At 40.4% G+C, this 5,589-nt stretch overlaps 1 pseudogene; it reads right to left on the bottom strand.

Moving 5' to 3' along the window:
- Positions 1 to 3,074: 3,074 nt before the first annotated feature.
- On the bottom strand, positions 3,075 to 3,891 carry LOC124987649 (proteasome subunit beta type-7-like; annotated as a pseudogene).
- Positions 3,892 to 5,589: the final 1,698 nt, after the last annotated feature.

Below are 5,589 nucleotides of genomic sequence, written 5' to 3'. Positions count from 1 at the left end.
CATTTGGACATTGCATTTTAAAAACAGAATACCTGGAAGTAATATCCCAGAAAATTTTTCAAAGAAGAAATGTATATCCCTTTCTTGCTTTTGCAGCATCCTAGACAATAAACAGGCCTAAATATATTAGTAATGATATACTATAATTCCAGGTACTCGAGGTTTCAGAATGGAAGAAGGGATTTTTCAGAGAATTAAGAAAGATAGAGGGAGACACTGGACATGGCAAATGTTTTCTGGGGAGCTTTTGAGGAGCTACTGTGGGTCTGTAAGTCTTCCAGGAAGTAAAACCAAAAGGCCAGAACTACCTTCGTTTTATTCTTGCCAATCTACAAAAAAACCTCTGCTTGCCCGCAGAAAGAAACTCAACAACGCTAAGTCCTATAAGCACTGGCACACCAACTGTACTAAATCTCTGCTCAGCTATTTTGGGTAAGCTAGAGGAAAAATAGCAGACTGCTTAGGAGGAAGCGTGGGGGCCTGCCAGGGCCATGACGTACAGGTTTCCAAGTAAAGGTTACGGCTGAACCAGAAGAAGCACGTCTGAGTCAGGCTCGGCTACAAGGCCCCCTCTTCTGGAATTCCTCCGCCTCTTTCAGAGGAAGATGGGGCAGGAATTCACTGAGATCCTCCACTTCTCTGAAGTCATCACAGGTCATCAGGCCAGATTGTGTTGAAGTTTCTTGAAAGCTGGAGGTAGTTGCTGGTGGAGGTGTTCTCTCTATCATTTTCTTTTTATTTTGCCATTTGGTCATCAAATAACTCATATACCATTTTTAATGAAGCCGAGGATTCCCGATGGAGAAATAATTAGAACCACTTGTATTTTTTGAGCACTGTTTGATGTTTCAGTAGCTCCATTGAGTATTATTCACAGCAGTATTATTCACACTACTGTTAGCATGGAAAATAAAGGAACTTTGAAAAAGAATATTTTTCTTTCACTGGGTTCTTCTTGGTCCCTGGATGAGTGGTTTATTTTTCTTTTATCAGATGTGGATGGAATTGGTAGTAGTGTCATCTACTAGATATTGAATAAAATAACTCAGAAAAAAAAGTCAACCACATTTCAAGCCCACATGTAAATAAACCGGTCCTTTCCTTTTTTCTTGTTATTTTTTTTTCCAGAGGAATAATCCAGGTCACATCTGTCAAAATCTCTTAGTTTTTCAGAAAAATGGCTTTTTATCTTCAATATGCAGGTAAATCTTGGAAATAAATGGATTTAAATAAGGGACCAGTTTTAAATGTAAGCATTTTAGGAATACCTTCCTTCTTCGTTCAGGAAACATCTTCATTAAGGCTCAATAAGTTCAAAACTGTTCAGTAATGAAGTGAATGCTCAACTTGAAATCATACTAAGTGTGGAATTTTCACACAAAGAAGAGTCATATTTTGAAGATCAATTGCATTAGTTAGTTTGAGCTACCTTAGACCGAGTGACTTAAACAACAGGAATTTATTTCCCACAGTTCTGGAGGCTGAGTTCTTGGTGAAGGTTCTCTTACTGGCTTGCAGACAGCTGCCTTCCTTCTGTGTTCTCAGGTGGTGCAGGTGGTAGAGGACAATACTGGTTCTATCAGATCAGGGTCACAGCCTTGTGACCTCATTCACTCTGAATGACCTCCATAAAGGACCTGTCTCTGCTACAGTTGCACAGGGGTGAGGGTTTCAACATGTACATTTGGATGGGACACAATTCAGTCCATAGAACCATTTATGACTAGTATGAAACCTTTGTCCTGCCAGTAAGCCCTGTCTCAAGAATCAGATCTCTCAAGGGAACACAGAAGTCAAAAGCAACTTAGTTTTGACATTTTTATTTTTGGGGAGGAAGAGAAATACCTGTAAAAAAAAAGAGGGTACCACCTTCTCCTATAACCTGGATCCACTTTAAGAATAGGGGATATAAACTGGGTGCGGTGGCACACAACTGTTATCCCAAGGGCTTGCAAGGCTGAGGAAGGAGGATGGTGAGTTCAAAGCCAGCCTCAGCAAAAGAGAGGCACTAAGTAACTCAGTGAGATCCTGTCTCTAAATATAATACAAAATAGCCTGGGGATGTGGCTCAGTGGTTGAGTGCCCCTGAGTTCAACCCCTGGTACCCATCCCAACCCCCCCTTCAAAAAAAGAATATGGGATTGTCACTATTTTAAGAACTTACTTGAACCCCACATTTAGTTTGATTTATAAAGAGAAGGAAGAGAGTGAGAAAAGACAAATATTGAAAAGGAGGAGAAATGAGACAAAAATAGTCTTAGAGAAAGACACTTAGGAGAGAGAAGGAAAGATCCATTGGAGAAGAGTGGATGACTGAGGTGGATTGTGAATGAGGGGCGAGGTTGGAACACATTCTTGTGGCTGTCTAGCACAGGGGTTGGTAGAGGCTGGGGGTCAAGTACCTGGATCTGAAACCCACCTAGCATGACCAGTTATTCATTGTGTAACTTTGAAATTTCCTCTATCTCTGAGTTCAATTTCCTTTTTAAATTATGGGTATATTATAGTTATACATGAGAGTAGGTTCATTTTGACATATTTATAAATGCATATAACACAGTGTTCTTCATTTCAATCCCCAGTACTTCCTCTTTCCTCCCCTCTTCCCTCTCCTGATCCCCTTCTTCTACTCTATTTATAATCCTTATCTCATGATGTTTAGGATTAAATGAGGCAATCCTTATTCCTTACACATAGGGAAAAACTCAATAACTGTAAGTACTATTTTGACCATTTGTCCACCTTTTGCACATGCTCTGTAGCTGTTGTTCAGAGCTCTTCCCATGAGATTCACACTCTAGTTATTTTGATCTGGACTTTGTTCCCATGCTTAGTATGAACTCTGAGTAATCTTGCATGTGATATTAAACAAAATCTCATGATTTTATGTAGCTCCTCCTCCTTCCTTGCCTCTAGACTATAGTTTTTAAAGATAGTATTCTTTTTGTGTGTGTATGTGGTTTTCATTTTTTTATTGTACTTTATTCAGCAAACAAGAACCAAATGAAGGTCTCACAGGGGTGTTTCCAATGCACCTGATTTCCAGAGTGATATCCACTCACCTCCAACATCCTTCAGGAAGTGTCCATTGTTTGAGCAGCTTCCTCTCGCAGCTTGATCTCCAGGATAGTGACTTTCTCAGTGAGAACCACAGCAGTCCCTTTCTCACACCTATGGCAGTCAAACATGGTCCCTTTTTTGGGCACTGAGTAGGGGCGAAGAAAGTCCAGCTTGCTCTTTTTGATGATACACAGATTGATATTGCTTCCAGACCCTAAGTCATTGAAGATGCCAGCTGCAGTGGCTTTCCTCACCAGCTTCTTGGTCTCCTCTTCCTCCATATCTGGCCTAAACTTATCTTTAAACACAACCATTGCTGCCAAAGATCCAGAACTCATGGTGACATAAGGCAACTTATCAGTTGACCTGTGAGGATAGAGCTATAGAGAGGGGGTTCAGTAACATCTATGTTCCCTAAAACTAGGGCTGCACCAGTTAAACTTGGTACCTGAAAACATCTGCTTTAGCATCCAATTAGTCATTACAACTCTGGGAAGGCAGCCAATGGAGAGGGAATGGAGTTCCAAGTTGGAAGAAATAAGTTGGGTTGTCATGGCTATGTCTGCTGCTGTCCCAGCACCACAACAATAGATATTAGGAGCTACAAAGTGAATTTTTGAACAGTTCTTGTCAGCAACAACCATCCCTTCAGTAGCTCTTGTATCTGCTCCAAGAACTGTCCCATCCTTATAGATCACCCCTTGATGGTAGTGCCAGTTTTCCAGGCTTTTGGAAGCTTATACCAAAGTTGGCTTTCAAGATGGCATTCCTGTGGCAGTTCTAAAAAGAGAACCCTTCAACAAGTGGCTCATACACCAACATAGCTGCCATCTTCTCGAGAAAGTAAAGGTAGTATTCTTGATGGCAAGATTATGGCTTATAAAGTCTCATCACAGTTGAGGTTCAATAGAGATTTTTTAGTGGATTCCTATCACTTGATATATCCATTCAAGAAAATGAAGATTTGGTTGTTAGATCTAAAGTACTTTGAATCTACTTGTGTTAAATATGATTTGGGTAAATTATAAATTTTCTGGAACCTGGTGGTTATTGTTTGACTCTGGCTCTGGAAATTCTCATGTATTCAGAGGTGAGGCTTTTGGTAAGTGATTATAGCATAAGGTCTCTGACTTCATCAGTGGATTAATCCATTGATGGCTATTGGAATACTGGGAGGTGGGAACTAGTAGAGGAAGTAGATTATTGGGGTTGTATCCTAGAAGGGTATGTTAGTTAGCTTTTCATTAGTGTGACTAAAATACCCACAAGAACAGCTTAGAGGAAGAAAAGTTTATTTTGGCTCTCAGTTTCAAAGGTTCAGTCCATGACTTCATTGCTCTGGGACCCAGGCAAGTCAGAAAATCATAGCAGATGGGTGTGGTGGAGGAAAGTACTCAGCTTATGGGGGCTGGGAAGCAAAGAGAGAGAAGCAATGGGGACAAAATATAAGTTCCAAAGACATACTCCCAGTGCCCTACTATGGCCACAGTCCAGCTGCCTATAGTTAGCATTAGTTAGTCTGATTAAATTTATTAATCCAGCAAATGGATTAATCTGTTGATTAGGTTAAAGCTCTCATAATTTAATCATTTTACCTCCTGAATTAACACAGAAGCCTATTGGGAACATCTCACATCCAAACCATAACAAAGGGTTATTCTCTCTCTGGCCTTTTCCTTTCTCTCCCTCTGTTTCTTGGCTGCCGTGAACTGAGCAACTTTCCTTGTCATGCCCTACCACCATGATTTTTCTCTCTTGGAGCCAGCTGACCATGGACTGAATCCTCTGCAATCATGAGCCAAAATAAATCTTTCCCCCTCTAGGTTGTTCTTGTCAAGTATTTTGGTCAAAGTGATAAAAAGCTGACTAATGCACTATTTTTTCCCTTTATTAACAAAGGAAAAGTATTAAAATGTATTCAGATTCAGGATATTCAAGGTATTGAATGTTTGTGAAACCTGATTCACAAGTCAGTGGAAGTCCTGAAAGGGTTCTTGTTTATTTTCCTTTCTATTTGCCTTTCTTTCAGGTTGCTGTTCCTGAGAGAGGCAGTTTCATTTGGAATTTTATCTTGTGGCCAGAGCAGAAGTGTCAGAAATCTTGTGAAGTGATCAGCTTTTGAGAACTTTACAATTCGGCTTAAAAATGATGCTTGGAAAAGGGCCAGCTAAGACAGACCTGAGAGATACCTGTAACTGGCATCCTTGAGATTGCAGGCCTGATCCTGCAGTGCTGGGTGAGTGCAAGAATTCCTGAAAGGTGGATAGGCAAACGGAGGCACACCATCAAAACTCAGGTCCTTTAATTCCCCCTTTCTTCTGTCCTGTCCCTTTTACTTTCTGTTCTTATTCTTATTTTCTCATTTTTCTCCTTTCTCTTGGCCTTCTCTTTTCCCACTTACTGCCGTTTTTCAAAGAACTTGGTCTATTTGGATTGTAACATGAGTTCTGTGAAGAGACTCAAAACAAGCAGTGGAGAGATGATATGCAGATGAACAGAGCAATAAAAAGGCTATTTGGTGTGTATGGA

The sequence above is a fragment of the Sciurus carolinensis genome, chromosome 6 (genome assembly GCF_902686445.1).
Source record: "Sciurus carolinensis chromosome 6, mSciCar1.2, whole genome shotgun sequence".
Lineage (NCBI taxonomy): Eukaryota > Metazoa > Chordata > Mammalia > Rodentia > Sciuridae > Sciurus > Sciurus carolinensis.
This window is presented reverse-complemented; position numbering and strand designations above follow the sequence as displayed.